General features: G+C 36.8%; 1 protein-coding gene across 7 annotated transcripts in view; it reads left to right on the top strand.

Annotated features, from left to right (window-relative positions):
* LRRC14B (leucine rich repeat containing 14B) overlaps nucleotides 1–23332 on the top strand; it is a 48688-nt gene that overhangs the window by 5195 nt on the left and 20161 nt on the right. Inside the window, exons 3-4 of one of the 7 annotated variants that reach the window (XM_058174239.1) lie at nucleotides 9571–9706; nucleotides 21001–21107. The gene's annotated coding sequence lies outside the window, so the exon portion shown is untranslated. Of the gene's footprint in view, nucleotides 1–9570; nucleotides 9707–13556; nucleotides 13584–18550; nucleotides 20008–21000; nucleotides 21108–23332 lie in introns of those variants that run through there. The other 6 variants (XM_058174237.1, XM_058174240.1, XM_058174241.1 and 3 more) reach the window with 6 other exon arrangements.

Here is a 23332-nt window from a genome sequence, read left to right as displayed (position 1 = left end):
CTTGCTTTGAGCAGTTCATGCTGTCTCAAGCCAAGTAAATAGATAACCAACCATGACTGATCTAAACAAGCTTAGCAGATTTGAGCCTGTTTGTGCTTGGATGAGAATCCCAGGACCATAGGCTAGGCTGAATAGCTGAAAAATCCTTATGGTTGCCAAGAAAACTATATGAAGTCCAATGAAGTCACAAAGAATTGGTGTTATTTGAAAGGGATGTTGCAAACCAAGCAACAAAATTGAACTTGATTGGTTGTAAAATACATGAGCAAACACGGGGGAGTGTAAATAGTCAACAAACCCAGGAAAAAAGCAGCCCATTTTTCATCTCAACACTTGTCCAGGTAGGTGATAACTCTGTGGAGAGAAGAGAGGGAGGCTATAAGCCCAGTCCAAGTCAGGCATCCTGTAGATTTTGTCTTGAATGACTGTCTACAGAATCACAGGTTTGAAGCAGGGCTGGGAGAGAAAACCACCCCAAATTCATTGTCTCTTGCAACAGAACCATGGCATGATGAGAATTAAGGAACATCTAGCATTTAGAGACATCAACATTTCAGGTTCTGGTAGATCTTTGCAAATGATCAGTTTTGCTTGTGAAGAACAGATCCATCTGTATGGATGAGTCTGAACTCAAGCTGCTATTCCTCTCCTCTATTCTTGAGGAGAATAGAGGCTGACCTTTTATCTTGGTATCTAATCATGATGACCTATAGAAACCCCAGTTGATTAAATAGGTTTGCTTCTTTTTTTAATCTGCTTAATACTGATTTGATGGAGAATCCAGAATGGCATGTTATTTAATATGCCAATTGCAGTAGCTGCTGCCTGTCCAAGTTGCAAGTATTTCCCAAGTGTTTCCCAATATGGTTGGAGATATTGCTATATTTTCTTGGGTAATCTGGAGCTTGGGTGATCAAGAAGAAAAGGCATGAAGATGACAACTTGCTGAATACTAAAGGAGCAAATCAGGACATCTCTTTATCCTGTCAAACTATATATCATCAATTCTCACAAGATTTGTGAATTCTCACTTATAATCTTGCCAGGTTTAGGAGAGTTCAAATGAGAATGACAAAATCTTGCATGATTTCACAGTGCCAAGATTTGGGCCAATTTCATTTTTTTCTCAAATGTCAATGCTTATGGCTCGAATCACCTACAATCTTCTCCAATCCACACAAAAACCATTTTATGCCAATGTTTTTACAGTGGTGTATATTTTATATTTGCCACTAGAAATACTTTAGTAAAAATTATACAGCAGGCGTTTGCGTATATAGCCTCTAATAAATCAATAAAATAATGAAGTGCTATGAATTCTTGATTGATTCTTACCAGAACATGTTTCAAGTATCCTCTTAAATATTCACCAGTTTACTACCTCTGACTTTGGGAACCACATTTAAATTATTACCATCACTGTTGACCTTCCATCAATCTCAGTCATTCAATTTCTCCTCACGTCAATCCTTTCTTAATTTTAACTATTTGTTCCACAAAAACTCATGCTGATACAATCACTTTTAATCAATTCTCCATTAGTTGGGTTGCTCTGGAACTTCCAAATACACATATAGATGTGTGTGAGACTTCAAAGTTCCATCTTGCAAATACTATACTATAACACTTAGCATGCTATGTGAATGCCTGCAAAACAGAATGCTCCCTTCAGGTGCATTGTATCCTGAATTGCACCGTATTCATATATGATTTATTTGTGTTTATACAACTTGGTACCAGAGCTGATCAATCTGAAATACGTTTATACATTCCTGAGTAATAGTCCCATGACGTCAGCAGAACTCAGTCACGAATTCTTCTAAAAGGATGTCAACCAGTGCTCATGTAATTCTTGGGCAAGTACTTAATAAGAAGTTTGAGAGAAGCCACTGCAGACAAACTCTCAATTGTGTCTTCGCTTAAGTCCCTAAAGAATTTATATCCAGGAAAAAAAAAACCAGCTTGATACTTCAATGCAGGAAAGACTTTCAAAGGATCATCCACCTCATAAAGCTATAAAAGCCTGAAAAGTAACAGAAACGGAAAGTTAGTAGGTTCCTTTCTTCTCTTCTCCAGAGTCCGGCTGGCCATTACAATGGTGGAAGTGGTCTGCAAAACGCTTTGGCTGAAGATCCAAGGGGAATTTGAGCAATAGAAAGTGTTGAACTGCCCTATTGGCCCCTCCCTAAATAGTCTTCCTGAGTTTCTCTGTCCTTTATTTGCCCAAAGGGGAAGATTTTAAGTCCTGAAAAGCAATTCTAAAGTACCATTCATTTCCTTTGCTGCAAACCTAAAGGCCTGGCTTTTATCCTGCAGCTGCTAGGAAGGAAATCAAGGAAGGAATCCAGGGGAAATGAATTGTTATTGGCAACAAAGTTATATGATGGAATCTCAATAGATCTCTTGAATTAAAGCAGGAAGATGTATGCAGTTGGGAACTGTCAAACTGACACATCTTCAAGGACTCAGTGTTGCAAATTGGCACTCTCAGCCTCATCACATTTACTTGGATTCAGGCAACCTTGATTTTAGTACTATTTATTTCTAAGCATTAGAAATGCAGTTTCAGTTTTAGTGCCAAGGGATAAATCAAACTGTAGCTATAAATTTTAGAACTGCTTTAAAATCAAGAGCCATCTTCCTTTTCCCTGTATGCTAATTTTGAAGTGAGATCTAATGTGATATTAGCATGCTTAGTTGGAAAGACCTAACACAGCCTTGGCAAACTCTAGTTGCAATGTGAAAAGTAAGATCCATTGGCATATCTAAGGAGGCTGTTGTACTGTAAGGCCATCTAACATATGCTCAGATTCACATATCATTCTTACTCCTTTTTTGGAGGGTGGGAAATCACAGGACCATGCTGAGGTAAATACTAGATTATGAAGTCACAAAATGTGTGAATACATCTATAGCAATAGGAAATTGTTTAAAATATACCATAGCAGATCCTCTTCACATACAGCAATATTAGAAGTATATGTAAAAATGTGGATGTGATTACCTGCAAGTTTGGGAATCTTGTTTATCAAAGGGAAGTAGGTCATGGCTTCCTGTGAACAAACTTGAGTTTGTTGCTATGTGAAATGGTCTCAACATCCCAGAGCTTTGGTCCAAGAGCACAAAATGGGTTTTTAACACCTTGGCATTTGCTCTCACAGGCAAATGCAAAAAGTCAGCTGTTGAATATTCACAGGAATTGTGGACAGTTTATTTGTCCACATGTTATGGGTCATCTGTATAGAACAAAAAGCAAGGATCACACAATATGGAAGGAAGCAGTTTTACAGCTGCTTATACTACAGAAAGTCATTTCGAATTGGTTTCATTCTGACATTACTTAGCTTCCCTTCCAGAATTTTACATAAGGGTCCAGATTCTACTAGCCTCTTCTGGAAAGCAGCCTGTTTCCCCACAAGACATTGAATTGTCTTTTTAAAATAAATTGATATACACTGTTTGAGTTTAGATCTTTTTATTGGAATATGTGTTTTTGTATACTTTTTCTTAGTTTTGCTCTTTAATTTTTCTTTGGTAAAACCTGAACAATTAACATTTTTACTCTTATGAGCCTCTTTTAAATTTGCCCCTTTTTCAGATTTAACCGTTATTTTTTATAAGAATATATGGTCCCCATATTGTAGTGGCTCATTTGAATGTTCCCCAGCTCAGGAAAAGAGTCACCCTATCGGGGAGATGGTTGGCATATACAGCCAATAAATAAATAATAAATAAGTAAATAAAATAAATACATAAATGTAAGTTTAATTCTTGCCATTGGTATTATTCTGACATCAATTACACTGGTAATACAGTGTTTTGAAATGCAGATGTAGCCTGAAACAAACACAAGCACACCTAAAGCACCACAGGAAAGGGAAAGGGAGGACAAAGATAATAAGCGGAAGGACTTTGCAAACATCAGCCAAAGAAGGAATCTGTTAGTAAGTGTTAAATTCAGGGAAAATGAAACAGATCGTCTCTTTAAAGGTTATCTTCCTGCATGGAAAAATATGTGCTCCTATGACCACCTTCCGTAAGAGAAGTAGTTTTTTAGGCAGAAGTGTGGAAAATGCAGCAGTAAATGTAATCTTGTCAGCTTGCTCCATTACAGTTAATTTTGTACAAATTCTGAATTTGCTAAAACTGGTATGTTAGATAAGTCATAGTTAGATGTGTTCACAGACTGTACTAAGCTGAAAAAGCTGCCTATATTGTGGCTTAATACATTATGTAAAGGCAAGTACTACTATCTGGGCAGAAGGGATATGCCTTGATGTAATAATATCTTTTTATAGTATTTAAATCATGAGGACTCTTTCCTATAGTTGTATGATGGTCATGTCTGTATAATTACAGGTAGTGCTCCAATTTATAACAGTTCATTTAGTGACCATTTGAAGTTACAACAGCACCAAAAAAATGACTTATGACCATTTTCAGTTGCTTGGCAACTGACTCATATTTATGATGGTGGCAGTGTCCTGGGGTCATGTGATCAGCTTTTGTAACCTGACAAGCAAAGTCAATGGGGAAACTAGATTCACTTAACAACCTTCTTACTACCTTAATAACTTCAGTGATTCACTTAACAAATGTGGCAAGAAAGGTCATAGAATGGGGCAAAACTCAGTTAGCAAATGTGGCATTTAGCAACAGAAAGTTTGGGCTCAATTGTGGTTATAAGTTGAGGACTACCTGTAGTATCTGGGGAAAACAGAAATGATTTTTTAAGATCATTTTGCTTGTCCTCTGACCAGATGCATGAATTACAGAACTGGTTAATAGATTCATTCCTGACTCTGTCCTTTGCACTACAAGAGATGGGCTACCAGATCTGGATTTGAAAAATCCAGAGGACTATTACATGACAGATAGCGAAGAGACAGACTTCAATATCATCTAGTGTTTATCAGGATTTATACAACTCCAATATGGAAGCTTGATCCCAAAGATTTTTTTCCAATAACCTGCTCTGGACTTTATCTGCCTTTCTTTTCAACCACATACATTTACACTCAAAACGTCAGTCCTTCAGTAACTCTTAAAACTCAGATCTCCAAAGAAATTAGTGTTAATTGCATCCCCCCAGGATGTACTGGTTTAGTAATTGAGGAAGATGTATGTTAATGACATTTGTCTCTGAAAATAAAGAGGATTTTAGGGAAGGCATAAAGTTAAAAGAGAAGGGGGGAAGTGAGAATAAAGGTGTGTTTTGCTACTTTTCAGTGATGGTGTTTAGTTGGCTTTTGCCTTTCCCAAGCAGAGTATGGCTAAGGAAAATCTCCTTTGCTTTCATAAGATTTGTGCAAGCTTTTGGAGTGGTAAATTCAGGACCAACAGAGGGAGGTGGGAAGGTCATTCAAACAGCCTCAGATTTGCTAACTTTTTAATCTTTAAAATATCTACGTTATTACTATAATGGGAATGCGTTGGTTTATTTTCATAGGTCATAATTACATAATTATTTTGCAATATAATGGCTAAGGGATCAAATCTCTGGACCTGCTAAACTTATGCCGTAATCTTATCTTTTATAGGTCTCTGTAAATCTTTACAATAGAAATATCACTTAGACTTATATACCGCTTCATAGTGCTTTACAGCCCCCTCTAAGCAGTTTGTTATGGGAGAGATAGGACAATTAAAAGAGCCTGGGGCACAGTTTATTCACATGTCAGATAGTGAGGGCCAGGTCACCTAATGTTAGAGGTTTATTTCTAGATTACAAAATGGCAACATTCTAAACAATGATGAGTCTGTGGTATTTAAAAATGTAATCATTTTTATAATTGCAGAGGTTGCTAGATATTCCAGTCAATGTCATCAAATACACGATTATTTATTCATTTAGCTTTTTATTGTGCCTTCTAGACACTTGCTAATTTTAAGGTTAGTTAGTCTACTTCAGCACCAATTCTCTTAGTGTTTTAACTGAACTAAAAGCAGAAAGTCACCTTCTATCACCTTTCCCTTAAAGATTGTGTTTAGGACAGATGTTGCTTCCACTGCAAAAGTATCCTTAATTATAGAAGTATATTTTTCTCCATTTAAGGTAACACATTCACTTCAATAACAAAAAAGTAATATATTCATAAAGAAAATAAATCTCGGGGGCTGAATAAACTATGATATTGCCATGCTTTTGTTCTTCTTGCTTTCTAGCCTGAGACAGACTTAAAAAGAGACAGATGAATATTGTTTCAACAGTAAGTCAAACTTTGGTGACCAAAAGGAGATCTAGGGACACCTTATTCCTCTCTACTCAACACTACACTTGGAGTAATGTGTACTGTTGTGAGCATTTCATTTCCAGGAGGATATTGAAAAGTTAATAACAGTCAGAAGAGGCAACAAAGATGATACAGGAACAGCATGAAGGAAACTTTGATAGTTAATCTGGAGAAAAGAAGACTGAGGGAAGAAATAATAACATGATAGACATGTCCAGCTGCATAAAAGGAAACTACACGAAAGAAGGTCATGAATGGACTTGACTGGACTGGACTGGACTGGACTGGACTAGAACAGAACAGAACAGAACAGAATACTTTATTGGCCATGTATGATTAGACATGCAAGAAATTTGTCACTTGTCTGCATAAACTCTCAGTGTATATACTGAGTGTACATGAGTGTATGTACTGAGTATATGAACAGTGTACATACAAACAACAAGTTTACAAACAAAACAAAACAAAAACAAAAGTGTACATACAAAAACAAGTGTACATTATAAACCAGTATTTCTCAAACTTGGCAATTTTAAGATATGTGGACTTCCCAATTCAATCCTGTGATGCCTGATGTTTACATCTGTTTATATTTCAGGATCAATATCACCAGTGCTAATAAGCTTGTTTCTCAATTCTGTCACTGTGGAATACAGGCAGTGATGTATACAACTCAAATTTCTAAAGCAAAATAAAACATGCCTAATTGAAAATTTGCTGTCAATAAGGTATAAAATATGACAGGGAAGTTTTCTGACAAGTAAAACAAATTATTTCTAAGAGCACTTTTTTCTTCATAATGGAATTTCTTTTTAGGGAAACCAAGTCTTCTTTTAAAAAAGAAACCACAGAGACTCTTTTATAATTGGCTGCTGTGATACTTTGTGTAAGCATTTGATTTTTAAAATATATATATATTTAAAAATATCTTCGCATTTAGAAAAGAAGGTAGAGTTAAAACAATGAAGAAATTAGTGATCATGCATTAGCATTAATGTGACTGAACTTCAGATTTAGTAATACTGCTTTGATTAGAACTTTTTTTTTTCAATTAGATATACTAAAAAGAACAAAAGTTAAATCCATGAAGAGAAAGATGAGCTGGACTTCTCCTGAACTAAACAGCTTTCCCTGTCATAAAATTCATGTACTTTTAAGTGCCTGCCTGAGCTTTTCTTTTGACACCTTTAGGAGAAGAAAGGCAACACCCCAAAATAAACAAATCTGAGCACCCATAATAGCCAAAGGACCATAACAATAAACACTTTCAAATTACCACAGGAAATCTAAAATATATACTATATATATATATTTTAGAAAGGCCTCCAGTTAAAATTATTTATTGAGTAAAAAAAAGACTGTAAAATGTCCAGAGGAACGTTTAAAATATAAGAAGACAATGGTTCTCAATATTTTTGGGATACTGAGCTCATTTAGATTTTTCAAAGGCTCTTAAAAGTACAGCCACAAAATTACAAATCCAGCTGATTCTGATGCAGATCCTTGTGTGTGTATGTGGAGCGGTGCTGACTTGGACAACTGCTTTGTTTTATATCACCCATTTTGACCACTGTTAACAATCATTTATTCCCATGTTTTCTGTCTTTTTTTTTTTTTTGTCTTTAATCAAGGATATCAAAAAGTCTTGTGACTAACAAATTTATTATGCCATAAGCTACTTCAGATATAATTTGTGGGACACAGCAGGCAGCACAGCCCAGAGCTTTCCTTTTTGGAATTTGCAACTTGGGCAACTGACTTGCTTTTTTAAACAGGTCTAGTTTTTTGGTTTTTATTTTAGAGCAGGGCTCTCCAACCTTGGCAACTTTAAGCCTGGAGGACTTCAACTCCCAGAATGCCCCAGCCAGAATAAATTACCGTAGTTTGCAAATATTTTGAATTCTTCATTTGGGGAACTATAATTTATTTCTAGTTGTTAAGGTCAAAATTCTTTCCCACAAAATTATAGCTACCAAGAATTATAAGAAAGGTAAAGGATGCTCAGTCATGTCTGACTCTATGGGGAGGTGCTCATTTCCATTTCCTAGCCGAGGAAGCCAGCATTGTCTGAAGACTCTTCCGTGGTCATGTGGCTGACATGATTATATGCTGCAGTGCACAGAACACTTGTTACTTTCTACTGAAGTGGTATCTACTTATCTACTTCCATTTGCATGCTTTTGAACTGCTAGGTTAGCAGGAACTGGGGCAGGAATGGGAGCTCACCCTTCATGCGGTACGTGGGTCTAGAACTGCTAAACTTCCGGTCAACAAGAATTATAGCTTCCCATAAATGAGGTTTATTCTTTTAGCTTTCGTGGATTCATCTGAAAAATCAAAATAGTGGTGTATCGGTAGAGAGTGTCATCTCTGATATCTTATCTACATAAGCAGGCACAAAAATTTGAAAAGACTGAGATATTAATGCAGATAATTACATATTGCAAATGAATGATTAAGAAAGTTCTCTGCCTTTATAGCTTTAGGATATTGGACAGAATGATTTCCAAAAGTTATACCTTCCTTTTTTTTCAGGCCAGGAGACCAGATTTTGGAATGTAGCAGGCAAACCTGAATTTTTCTTAAGCAGCAATAAATAAAAGAGCAAGAGATTTCTTCACCCTGTGGTTGCATAAATTTCATGGAAGATTGGATAGAATCTGAGTCTCCTAGGAAACACGATCCCATCTTTTAAAATAATCTGCCCTTCTAGTTTGGGAAATAATATACATTATTTTGTGTCAAAACAAAATATTCTTCGTTTAAATTATTTTGAGGAATCTGTGATGACATCACACCATCAGTTTATTATTCTATTATTGCCTGTTTTTCTTTTTAATTTTCAATTTCATATTAAAAATTATGTATTTTCATTGGAGTTTATTGTCTTTTTGAGTGTTAGGTGGCTATTGCTAACCACTAAGTTTCTTTGGACATCTGTGAGTACCAAATCCATCAATAATAAATATAATGGATTCCTTTTCATAAATTCAATTTTTGCTTAGAGAAATATTGTTTATGAGACTTCACTTCTTGATGTTAAGGACAATTTGATTAGAATTAAACCAAATAAGTTAATACCAATTAATTACTTGTTTGGTCTAGAACAGGAGTGGAAACGATGGCTCTTTTATGCTTTGTACTGACTCACAAATTCTGGGAGTTGAAGTCCGCAAGTCATAAAGGGCCGAAGTCTCCCACCTCTGGCCTAGAAATATAGAAACATTCTATTTTTGTGGTGAAGATTCTGAATTGTACTCAGCAGCAAATATAGGAGAGTTTATGTCACTATGATTTTTAAATTGATTAAAATTCTGTTTTTGAATTGTTTTCCTAGATTGGGAGGCCATTCAGGCAGTCTTTCATGCCCTAGTCACTTCACAACAAAACTACTTCAAGACACACAACATAGGGCTGTCCTTGAAGACCACCCAGAAGCTCCAACTGGACCAGAATGCATTAAGACAGGAATGGTAGGCATCCCTTAATATGTCCATGTAACACACTTGCTTTAGAGGTTGCATTGGTTGCCAGTTTGCTTCCGAGTGCAATTCAAGATGCTGATCATGACTTATAAAACATAGGTCTTGATTATTTGGGGGGGGGTAACCTATCACCCATGGTGCTTGTCCAGCCAGCACAAACTGGCAGGCCTGGCACACTGTAGGTTCCATTGTCATCTATGGCAGGGGTCTCCAACCTTGGCACCTTTAAGATTTGTGGACTTCAACTCCCAGAGCTTTGCTGGGTGAGGAACTCTGGGAGTTGAAGTCTACAAGTGTTAAAATTGCCAAGTTGGAGACCCCTGATCTATGGGAACCCAGGAAGTGTGTCTTCTCTGTCATGGTGCCTATTTTCTGGAATGAGGTTCCCTTTCACATGTGGGGAGCCATCTTGTTTGTATTTCAGAGGGCCTTAAAGAATGGAATCTTTTCTCCCAAGGATTGTTAGAGACCTTTGAGGATGTGAAACATTTGTTTTGTTGGCATTGCTGCCATCTGGTTAAATATTTGTTATATATTAGTCATTTGTTTTATGTCGGAAACTGCCCAGAGTCAGCTAGAGTTGGGTGATATCTAAGTTGAATAAGATAAATTGTCATGCATCCTGTGTATTGGAGGTGTACAGTACCAATGTTTACACGAAATAAGCCATAAATAGCATTTACAAATGACAGCTCCATTTGAAGTTGGGGAGGGGTATTTTGGCTTTCTGTGGTTATTTCGTATTTTTTCACCCCTCCTGATTTTGCAAATTATTATTATGCTTATAGTTTTCCTCATGTTTGACAATATATGCCATCCTGAGTCCTTTAGGATAGAGGTAGCTGCATGAACACTGTAAAATAAATGTAAAGATAAATAAATTAATACATTTCTGCAGGAGTCCCACTAGATTTCTCCAAAGAATTAAGTACCCGTAAAGTTGATTGAAAGGCCAGCATCTAAACAAGATGAAGAGAGGGAAGATTAAAGGCAGGCTTTGTTGCCAGGGTGACAGACAGGGGAGATGTCAACCCACCAGGCCTGGCTGTTTGTGGGCCTTAAACTGGAGCCTGGAGTGTGATAAAAAGACGACTGGGTCTGTCTGCACACTGAGCTTATCACCAAGATTCAGAATACAATTTGACACATCCAACTTCAGTCTAGGAAATACCCTCTCAAGAATAAGAGGGGAGCAGTTCCTACTTCTCCTGGTGTGAATTTGCTGGTGGAAGAATGTGCTCTAATTAGATGTATGAGTTGTATAGTGAAAGAGCAATTTTCTGCTTCAGAAGCAGTTTCTTCCCATGGTGCTTGTCATAGTCGTTTTTTCTTGTCTTATTTCATGTGGAAAGGTCAATTGTCTTCTGCCTGGAGCTCTTGATGGATCACAGAGACACTGTGGAAGGATCACGTTAGGCCTCAAGATTTTAAAACCTGATTTATTATTAGTGGTGTTGTTAATTAGTTTTATGGCAAGGGCTGGAAATGAACGTTTGCTGTAATGCTTACTGTTAACCTTCTTTTGCCCTGCTTTTTATAAAGCCAATAATTCTCCATTGTGTCTAAATGGCTTAATTCCTTGAAACTTCCTGAGCTTGTCAATGCTTTTTTGAAAAATGCAAGGGCACAATCCAGCGAAGCACTCTTGTCTGATCATAATGATTAATCATAATGATTAAGCACATTTTCACCATCTCTGAAAGCAATGAGATCTAAAAGTGCTTTGATGGTTATTCCCCACATTTATTGTAAACCTTAAAATACATTTTTTTAAAAAAATTCCCTTTAAAAATATGGAACAACTCTCATACATGATGACACCCTCTTATCTTCTTTAAGTGTAGTCTTCTCCCCCTTTTAAGCTAACAATACTAGAAATGGGAAAAGAAAATTCCTGATTCAAGTATACATCAATATAAGCACGAGGCATTCAAAGGAGCAAGGCAAACAAACTAGGAAATTAGAAAGATATGATCAAGACAGACTCCAAGATAACTGATAAAACTCTTCCAATTCAGTGTATTTAAGAATGCTTTGGAATGCATACACACTTGAGACTCTGGGAAGAGTGAAAAATAGAGCAACAAAACTGATTTATGGGCTGGAGGCTAAAACATGAAGAACGGTTGCAGGAATTGGGTATGCCTAGTCTAGTGAAAAGAAGGAGTAGGGGTGGCATGATAGCCGTGTTCCAATATCTAAGGGACTGCCACAAAGAAGAAGGGGGTCAACCTATTCTCCAAAGCATCAGAAGGCAAGACAAAAACCAATGGATGGAAACTAATCAAGGAGGGAAGGAACCTAGAACTCAGGAAACATTTCCTAACAGTGAGAACAATTAACCAGTGGAATGGCTTGCCTTCAGAAGCTGTGGATGCTTCATCACTGGAGACTTTTAAGAAGACACTGGACAGCCACTTGTCTGGAACAGTATAGGGTCTTCTGCTTGAGCAGGAGGTTGGATTAGAAGACCTCCAAGGTCCCTTCCAACTCTGTTATTCTGTTAGTCTGCATAAACTTAATAGGACTTGCTCTGGCAATATTCTTAACCTTTTTAAAGTGGCAAATAAATAGTTTCGAACAAGGATGTCAGTAAAAGATGTGTGCATAGTCCAAGACTAAACTATTTTGAACAAAATAAGGTTAGTGTCCAGGTGTCACATGCTGGGGAATAAACACTAGTTTTACCTCTTCTAAATTAGCCTATCGCCTTTATGCTCCATTACTAGGGCTAAAGAAAAATATAATTTCCAGGGCAGTTGACTTTTGCCTATGGCACCCACACGTTTGGCCTTTTACCATAGGATGCAGACTTTAAAGCACAAAATAACCCAGAAATGAGTACTTTACACCTGTGTGATTGTCTCACAACACAGCAGCAGAAAGTCTTTATATGAACAGGTTTAAGGCTGGATTACTTGACTTATATATTTTTTTTCTGGGCCTTCCTGTGAGTCAACTGTGTTCCAGTTGCCAAAGGATGGTCTCAGAGGAGAGTGAAAAATACCCCAGTGTTCTTGCTGTTTATAATGTTATTTTATTGCTCTCATTTCCTTGAGGTTATTGTATGCTACAAAACACCAAAGGCCAATTAAATAAAGAGCTTGCAAAACGGAGGTAAGCCTTCATCCCCAATAAAGCCCCACCTGCCCTAAATTTAATTTAAGGGGATTATGTGCTTGGCGATAGCTTAAGAAACAGTATTTAACATTGTAAGTGAATGACTGTGCCTAGATTTCTCCACCAATTCCAAAGTATATAATGAAATAAAATATAAATAAGTAGCAAAACATAGGTGTTACTTTTCACATGAACTACTGCGAAACTGGTTAATGGTGATTTATTGTTTCATTAATAGTTTCAGGAATTAGAACTAGCTAATGTTGAAAGAGCAACTAGTTGTGGGAGTTTGTACTCTAATAGGAATGGGTTGTTATTCCTGCTCATGAAGAATAAGTTCACATGTCAGTTTAGCATGTTGTATAAAACTAGACATTTTACAGACAGTCCTCCACTTATAAAGAAATTACGTTCCAAGAGGCTGTTTGTAAGTGCATTTTGTTTGTAAATCCAACCAAGTATAAAAAACAGCACAATTCTTACCTCTCATGAGTAGCACTTACCCTTAATTTCAGACACACTGAAATTCACAGTCAGGATACAAAGGAAGAACACCACAAACCAACATCATGCATGCAATCAGCAAATACACAGGACATCTTAGTGTCCAAGACAGCATACACTCAGCCTCCCAGCATTTGACTATGCTGCCAAGCACACATATCCGGCACAGTGCAAACTGCAAACTAACACTTTCCTACTTTTTCCCACCTTCCAGAATCTTCTAGGCTGGAGTTGCAATCAGGTATGTTTCTATCAGTGAAAGTTTGTGGCGTAACTCAAAAGTTTGTAAGTAGAGGACTTTCTGTAATTTGTTATCTAAACTGTGGGCAAACAAAGCATGCTTTACTTCATTAAGTAAACACAGTTTGAAAGTAAACCACTCTTGAGAGTATAAGTGAAATATTTTTCCAGTTATTCATCAAAGGAAAAAATGTACCTCAGTGTAAACAGTCTGTAATGATGCAGAAAGCCTCCAGTTTAAATTTTATCTTTTCCATGAATCCACTTGTTGGTTTAAGATGTACAGGTAGCCCTCAATTTAAAACAGTTTGTTTAGTGACGTTCAAAGTTACAATGGCACTGAAAAAAGTGACTTATGGCCATTGTTCACAGTTACGACCTTTGCAGCATCCCCATGATCATGTGATCAAAAGTCAGATGCTTGGCAACTGGTTCATGCTTATGACCGTTGTTGTGTGCCAAGATCATGGGATCACCTTTTGGGCCCTTCTGACAAGCAAAGTCAGTGGGGAAACCAGATTCACTTAACAATCAGGTTAGTAACTTATCAACTGCAGTGAGTCACTTAACAACTGAGGCAAGAAAGGTCGTAAAATGGGGCAAAACTCACTTAATAAATGTCTCACTTAACAACAGAAATTTCAAGCTCAATTGTGGTTGTAAGTCAAAGACTACCTGTACTGTAAGCCTCAGAGCATCTTTACTCTCCTGGCAATATAGGAATAATACTTACAGGACTCTTGTAAGAATGAGAGACGTGTGAAGCATTTCATATTGGTTGGAAATGTATTTTAAAAACTTGGAATAATATTAATGCAAATGGTTATTATTAAAAGCAGCAGTTAAAATGTGTTTTTAGATAGTGCTGTATTCAGAACCAACTAGAGAAATTGTTGCTCTGTATGACTGATTACATTGCTATGATAGAAACACTGTTTGTTATGGTTCATTCTAATTTAAAAACTCAGTTGATTTATAGTTTTTATAAAATCTATTTTGGAGAAAGTCAATGTTTCTTTTTTCCTATAGCTGTTTTTTGTTATTGTTGCTTGAGCTCCTTAATTTTAATAATTTTTGTTGTCCCTTTCCCCTTTTTTTCTAACTCCCTTTCTTTGATTTTCTTGTATTTTTTTGTAATATATCATAGATCAGACTGCAGGTATGTCATTTAGAATTGCCAGGGAAATGTCAGTTATGCATATAAAAATAAGCAAACTTCCCCAGCCACATCTCAATATCAGCTTTCTTTCTCACTTCTGTAATTTTTTAGTTTCATTACCCACATAATGTCAAATGTTTGCATCCATACTGGATAAAAATATTATTTTCTAATTTTGCATTCGGTATATTTTGCATAAGCAGAGCTATTTTGGTGTCACCAGGCTAGAAACCAGGAGACTATGAGTTCTAACCCTGCCTTAGGCATGAAAGCCACTGGGTGACTTTGGGCCAGTCACTCTCTGTCAGCACAACCCACCTCACACAGTTATTGTGGGGAAAATAGAAGGAGGAAAGAATATTAGGTATGTTTGCCAAGTTATTTATAAAATAAATAATTAATAAACTAATTAAATGACTAGAGTCCTGATTATCCATTGCCCCAACCAGTAGCTTGCCCTGGAGATTCGTTCCAAAACCTAGTTCTACACCTATCTTTTTGCAGATGGTTATCTGACATGTTTAAATGGATTTGGATTAACTCCTGGCCCTCCTCCAGGAATTGATTTTCACCTCCCTCAGAGCTGTAATCTAACAGAGATCACATCATGTACACACACACCAATTGTGGCAACTAAATGGAATGTAACCCCCAAGCTGCATTAACTGGTTTCGTAGTGCAGTACAAATTGCATTAAGCAATGTTTTCTGTTGCATGTTTTTGTGACCTTTAAACTGTGGAAGGAACAAGGAAAGGCTGTAGTTTGGGGGGCAGGCAAATTCATTGAGCAGTGGTCTAATTTTGGCACTTTTAGTCCTTCCTGTTTCTTTACCATAACTGATGTAATGATTGCAAGAACCAATGTGTATTATGAATGTGTTCCTGGGGAACCCCAACTGTCATTCTAAATCCAGTTGCTGTAAATTGCATGGTTTTAACTAACTTTTGTTCTCTTATTCATCCCTCAGGCATGATTCTTTTATGTTTGCAAGCTAACATTTGGTTATATTTTCCTGTTTATCTGGATTTTTTTATATATAAATTTAACAATATAATCATTGTCACTATAGAAGCAATTTTTAGAAGGCAAAAATTATATGCATACAAAGGAATCTACAAAGATGTTTGGCTCCAAAGAGAATTCATATTACTATTTGCTTAGAAAGAAAACATCTCTTTTATGTTTTACAATGCTCTTTTTAGTTGTTGCTGCTCCTGGACTGATATTTGTGATGGTTCCTGTTTATTTATGCCTTGTTTTATTCTTTTTATTAGATTCTAAAGAGCACCACAATTAGGAGTTTGCTATTTATTTAAGTAGCACAGTTCCTGGGATGAAGGAATGAGTAGAGCTGGAATTAACTCGCACCTGGTTGCCTTCCACTATTCTTCCCTTTGGACCGAATTTTGATCTTAAATAGCTCATTCTCAGACTTAGAAATCCATCAAGGGTACAAGAGGACACTTTTCAAAGACTGAGGATCCAGGTTCATATTTATATAGAAAGTATGCTAAATTACATATATGCATGTAAATTTTGGCCAGCAAAAAGATGGCAATGAGATTTATTACAGGCTGACAATTTGTGGGATACTCACAAGATTTTTTGAGATTTTTTGAGATTTTTTGAGACACTGCGCTTGTGCTTAGTCTGTCATCACAATTACTCTGATGAATGAGTTCACTCATTTACTGGTTCACACAATACATTGAGATATTTAAGGAAAGGAAAAAGCCAAGATGACAGACACAATCACATTTATTTTATTTTATTTATTTATTTTGTCACAACAATATATAGAAGTATCATACAAAAAGATTATAGAGGATATAAACATATATATGAGAAAATATTAGGAGGTATAAGCTTATATAATATGCTTATATATATATAATGAAGAAGAAAAAAAGAAAAACAATAGGACAGGAACGGTAGGCACGTTTGTGCTCTTATGCACGCCCCTTATGGTCCTCTTAGGAATGGGGTGAGGTCAATAGTAGAAAGTTTTTGGTTAAAGCTTTTAGGATTATGGGAAGAGACCACAGAGTCAGGTAAAGTATTCCAAGCACTGATGATTCTGTTACAGAAGTCATATTTTCTGCAATCTAGATTAAAGCGGTTTACATTAAGTTTAAATCTATTGGTTGCTCTTGTATTATTGCAATTAAAGCTGAAGTAGTGTTTAACAGGAAGGACATTACAATAGATGATTCTATGAGTTAAACTTAAGTCTTGTCGAAGGCGACGGAGCTCTAAATTTTCTAAGCCTAGGATTTCAAGTCTGGTGGGACTAGAGATTATAATTTAGGAATTATTTTAGATTATGATTGTTAGTTTTGATACCCTGCATTTTGTTCTGGGAAGTCGGGGTGGGGGGTGGGGGGTAAGGGGAGGGAATTGGGGGGTTTGGTAGAGATGGAGTGATGGTTAATGTACAGGGATTATTGAAGATGTATAAATATAATTAATGTAGGGTCGGGTCTGCCCAGTTACCATTTTAGAACGGTGGGGAGGAGAAAAGAGAGTAGGAGGTAGGAAAGAGGAGAAGAGGAAGGAAGAGGGGTAGAAGAGGGAGAAGGAAGGTGTAGGGTGGAGGGAGGAGAGGATGTAGATAAGAGAAGGAGAGGAAGGTCTGGAAAGTAGAAGAAGGTAGAAGAGGGAAGAGTGTTAAAAAGGGAGGTGGTGACTGGGCAAGCCCGACTAATTGTATACAACTGTACATTGGATGAATTATTTGATATGATTGTAAAAATAAAACTTTTTATAAAAAAAAAAAAAAAAGCCGCTGAGAGATCTAATAGGACCAGGGCAGAGGAACAACCCCTATCCCTGGCCCTCCAGAGATCATCCACCAACGCGACCAAAGCCGTCTCCGTACTGTACCCGGGTCGGAAGCCAGACTGGAACGGGTCTAGATAGACAGATTCATCCAGGTATTGGGGTAATTGATATGCCACCACACTCTCAACCACCTTCGCTACAAAGCAAAGGTTGGAGACAGGACGATAATTTCCTAAAATAGCCGGGTCCAGGGAGGGCTTCTTGAGGAGGGGCCTCACCACTGCCTCTTTCAAGGCGGCGGGGAAAACACCCTCCATCAAAGAAGCATTTATAATCCCCTGGAGCCAGCCTCGTGTCACCTCCTGAGTGGCCAGCACCAACCAGGAAGGGCACGGGTCCAATAAACATGTGGTGCCATTCAACCGCCCCAACAACCTGTCCATGTCTTCGGGAGTCACAGGGTCAAATCCATCCCAAATAATCTCAACAAGACGTGTCTCCAGCCCTTCATCTGGATCTACCCACTATTGATCCAATCCGTCCCGAAGCTGAACGATTTTATTGTATAGATAACCACTAAACTCCTCGGCACGGCCCTGTAAGGGGCCATCCCGCACCTCCTGATGAAGGAGAGAGCAGGTCACCCGAAACAGGGCCGCCGGGCAATTATCTGCCGACGCAATGAGGGAGGAAACGTAAGAACGCTTCGCTTCCCTCAGTGCCACTAGGTAAGTCCTACTATAGGACCTAACTAGTGTCCGGTCAGCCTCGGAACGGCTGGATCTCCAGGTACTCTCTAGGCGTCATCTCTGGCGTTTCATCTCCCTCAGCCCCTCAGAGAACCAAGGGGCTGGTTGAGATCTGCGCCGGGTCAGAGGCCGCTGTTGTTGTCCCTTTCCCCTTTTTTTCTAACTCCCTTTCTTTGATTTTCTTGTATTTTTTTGTAATATATCATAGATCAGACTGCAGGTATGTCATTTAGAATTGCCAGGGAAATGTCAGTTATGCATATAAAAATAAGCAAACATCCCCAGCCACATTGCAATATCAGCTTTCTTTCTCACTTCTGTAATTTTTTAGTTTCATTACTGACATAATGTCAAATGTTTGCATCCATACTGGATAAAAATATTATTTTCTAATTTTGCATTCGGTATATTTTGCATAAGCAGAGCTATTTTGGTGTCACAGTTAAGGCACCAGGCTAGAAACCAGGAGACCATGAGTTCTAACCCTGCCTTAGGCATGAAAGCCACTGGGTGACTTTGGGCCAGTCACTCTGTCAGCCCAACCCACCTCACACAGTTATTGTGGGGAAAATAGAAGGAGGAAAGAATATTAGGTATGTTTGCCAAGTTATTTATAAAATAAATAATTAATAAACTAATTAAATGACTAGAGTCCTGATTATCCATTGCCCCAACCAGTAGCTTGCCCTGGAGATTCCTTCCAAAACCTAGTTCTACACCTATCTTTTTGCAGATGGTTATCTGACATGTTTAAATGGATTTGGATTAACTCCTGGCCCTTCTCCAGGAATTGATTTTCACCTCCCTCAGAGCTGTAATCTAACAGAGATCACATCATGTACACACACACCAATTGTGGCAACTAAATGGAATGTAACCCCCAAGCTGCATTAACTGGTTTCGTAGTGCAGTACAAATTGCATTAAGCAATGTTTTCTGTTGCATGTTTTTGTGACCTTTAAACTGTGGAAGGAACAAGGAAAGGCTGTAGTTTGAGGGGCAGGCAAATTCATTGAGCAGTGGTCTAATTTTGGCACTTTTAGTCCTTCCTGTTTCTTTACCATAACTGATGTAATGATTGCAAGAACCAATGTGTATTATGAATGTGTTCCTGGGGAACCCCAACTGTCATTCTAAATCCAGTTGCTGTAAATTGCATGGTGTTAACTAACTTTTGTTCTCTTATTCATCCCTCAGGCATGATTCTTTTATGTTTGCAAGCTAACATTTGGTTATATTTTCCTGTTTATCTGGATTTTTTTATATATAAATTTAACAATATAATCATTGTCACTATAGAAGCAATTTTTAGAAGGCAAAAATTATATGCATACAAAAGAATCTACAAAGATGTTTGGCTCCAAAGAGAATTCATATTACTATTTGCTTAGAAAGAAAACATCTCTTTTATGTTTTACAATGCTCTTTTTAGTTGTTGCTGCTCCTGGACTGATATTTGTGATGGTTCCTGTTTATTTATGCCTTGTTTTATTCTTTTTATTAGATTCTAAAGAGCACCACAATTAGGAGTTTGCTATTTATTTAAGTAGCACAGTTCCTGGGATGAAGGAATGAGTAGAGCTGGAATTAACTCGCACCTGGTTGCCTTCCACTATTCTTCCCTTTGGACCGAATTTTGATCTTAAATGGCTCATTCTCAGACTTAGAAATCCATCAAGGGTACAAGAGGACACTTTTCAAAGACTGAGGATCCAGGTTCATATTTATATAGAAAGTATGCTAAATTACATATATGCATGTAAATTTTGGCCAGCAAAAAGATGGCAATGAGATTTATTACAGGCTGACAATTTGTGGGATACTCACAAGATTTTTTGAGAAACTGCGCTTGTGCTTAGTCTGTCATCACAATTACTCTGATGAATGAGTTCACTCATTTACTGGTTCACACAATACATTGAGATATTTAAGGAAAGGAAAAAGCCAAGATGACAGACACAATCACATTTATTTATTTATTTTGTCACAACAATATATAGAAGTATCATACAAAAGATTATATAGTATTAGGAAGAAGAAAAGAAAAACAATAGGACAGGAACGGTAGGCACGTTTGTGCTCTTATGCACGCCCCTTATGGTCCTCTTAGGAATGGGGTGAGGTCAATAGTAGAAAGTTTTTGGTTAAAGCTTTTGAGATTATGGGAAGAGACCACAGAGTCAGGTAAAGTGTTCCAAGCACTGATGATTCTGTTACAGAAGTCATATTTTCTGCAATCTAGATTAAAGCGGTTAATATTAAGTTTAAATCTATTGGTTGCTCTTGTATTATTGCAATTAAAGCTGAAGTAGTCTTTAACAGGAAGGATATTACAATAGATGATTCTATGAGTTAAACTTAGGTCTTGTCGAAGGCGACGGAGTTCCAAGTTTTCTAAGCCTAGGATTTCAAGTCTAGTGGGATAAGGTATTTTGTTGTTTTCAGAGGAGTGAAGAACTCTTCTTGTAAAATATTTCTGGACAGGCTCAATTGTATTGATGTCAGAAATGTGGTGAGGGTTCCAGACAGGCGAGCTGTGTTCTAGAATTGGTCTAGCAAATGTTTTATATGCTCTGGTTAGTAGTGTAGTGTTTTTGGAAAAGAAGCTGCGCAAGATTAGGTTTACAACTCTTAGAGCCTTTTTTGCTGTGTAGTTGCAGTGGGCTTTGGCACTTAGATCATTTGATATGAAAACTCATGAGCCTTGCCTCTTTTTTTTTATATGTAGGTGACATGTGTCAAATAATTAAAAAGTGATGGACTTCATTTGCATGGTCCCACACATCACCTTGGCTCTTTGATCTCCCCTTTGGATATCCTAGAGCTTGAATTCAGGTAACAGCCTAACCTGCAAAAACCCTAATAATATTAAGATTAGTCAAGGTTGCATCTTTTATCTTTAAATGAGCATGTTACATTACATGGTGTGAATACAACCAGTATGTCCCTGTGAGAACAACTATTTTGCAAGACTAGTGAATTAATAAAGTAAGGTACATGAAGCACATGGGATACTTATGTCCTAAATAAATACTAATTTAGATTTTATTATGCATTAAGGTCTGCATAATTTAAGGATCCAAAATAAACTTTATTGATCAATCTATTAATTTATAAGGCTAAAAACCTTTTTTTAAAAACTTTATTGATCAATCTATTAATTTATAAGGCTAAAAACCTTTTTTTTTAAATATCTGCAGACTTTTGGAGAATACTGAAGTAACTTCAAATATTATTTAAACTTTCCAGATTAGTAAGATTAGTTGTTTTCTCAACTTGAAACTGGAAAAGTGGATTTTTCAAAAAGAAATGGAATTTGCTCATTTCCAAAACTAGTATAAGAATTATAATACACCATTTGATACTTTGACAGCTTTGTAAAGATGATGGATTAGCTGTCACTTTTGAATTTAGTTGCATTTCAAGAATAGAAAACCCGGTGCTTTGTGTACACGTGTATAGTATGGTTATTTTATCATTAAGTAATAAAACTAAATTATACTTTGTGGGTAAATATGTCATTGGTATAAGTTTAAAGTTATAAATTAATAATGGAATCCCAATGAAAGAATCAAGAAAGGTTGAAAGTTATTTCTATTTGCAACTGCTCAAAGTAAATCCTGTTTATACTGACAGTTCATAGGATTAAAATCCAGTTTCACTCAGTAATTCTATCATGTATCAGGAATGACTTTTGCCCAAGTGGCAGCATCTGCCTCTAGCAACCTCTTGGCCAATGGATGGGATTTGGTAATGCTCAGAATCTTGCCAGTTAGGACACAGATTGCATACATTTGCTTTCCTTAAGGACAAAACTAATTCTCAGATTATTTGGTCGATAAAATTTATTTTGGCCATAATTGGACCCATGCCTATAACTTGATTTAAAATAAGAAGGATGAAGAACATGGAATCAGTATAATTAAAAAAATGCAATGACTAAGAATAATTTTTAGGACCATCCATATATTTGAATTATATTTTTGAGCAACATACAGAGGAAATCGGGATTCTGTAGAGACCGACTTTGACTCCTTGTTGCTTCATCCCAAAGAGCTTTTCCATATACGAATTGGACTTAGTGATTAAGAGCTTGGACCCGTGTTCCAAGTCTAGTCTCTAAGATTCTTGGATCTAAGTTGCTTCCTCTCAGCCCATCCTATCCAACAAAGTTGTTGTGGTGTAGAACAAGTTGGGGGTTGGGAAGAGCTCTAAGGACAGTACTTTGACCTTCTAAAGCCAAAATAGAATAGAAATTATGTAGAAATATACAGAATTAGTTTCTCAAATTTACTGAGTTTCCATCAAAGATTAACATAAGCATTGGAAAGGAAGGTTACATTTTAAGAATTTGGAAGAATTAAAAATAGAGTTGCAAGAGCAAAGGTAAACCACAAGTGAAAACAGTAAACAGTGTATTGTCTGGGTCATTTTACATATACATAATTCTATTAACCATAATATTCTTTAGTCGTATATAATAATATTCTTCCAGTTTCTAATTTCTACCTTTATTGTCTAACCATTGATAAAACAAATCCCAAGTTAAAAAGTATTCTGTATCTTCTTTATCCTTTATCTTTAATGTTAACCTATCCATTTCCGCACAGTCTAGTATTTTTTTGATTATATTTTCATCTGTAGGAGTTTCTTCATTTTTCCAGTATTGTGCAAATACAATTCTCACTGCTGTCAAAAACATGCAATATAAATATATATTTCCTTTGTCGTAATTTTCTAGCAATATATCTAACAAAAACATTTCTGGCTTTAAATCTATATGTTGTTTTAACCTTGCTGAACAAAGGAACCCACTCTGGGTGAATTATTTAAATTTGAAAGAAACAAAAGTCCATTTTGGATAAATAGGCTAGCTGGAGGCCAGAAAAGCTGGTCACTCTTCAAGTCTGCGTGAAGCTAAGAACTGGCCTCAGCACTAACAAACGTCTAGCAGACCATCTACAGGTAGTCCTTGGCTTCGTTTAGTGACTGCTCAAAGTTACAACAGCACTGAAAAAAAGTGACTTATAAGTGTTTTTCACAATTACAGGCTTTGCAGC

Source organism: Ahaetulla prasina, chromosome 2 (assembly GCF_028640845.1).
Source record: "Ahaetulla prasina isolate Xishuangbanna chromosome 2, ASM2864084v1, whole genome shotgun sequence".
Taxonomy (NCBI): domain Eukaryota; kingdom Metazoa; phylum Chordata; class Lepidosauria; order Squamata; family Colubridae; genus Ahaetulla; species Ahaetulla prasina.
The sequence above is the reverse complement of the archived record's forward strand: the minus strand, read 5'-3'. Positions and strand labels throughout refer to the sequence as shown.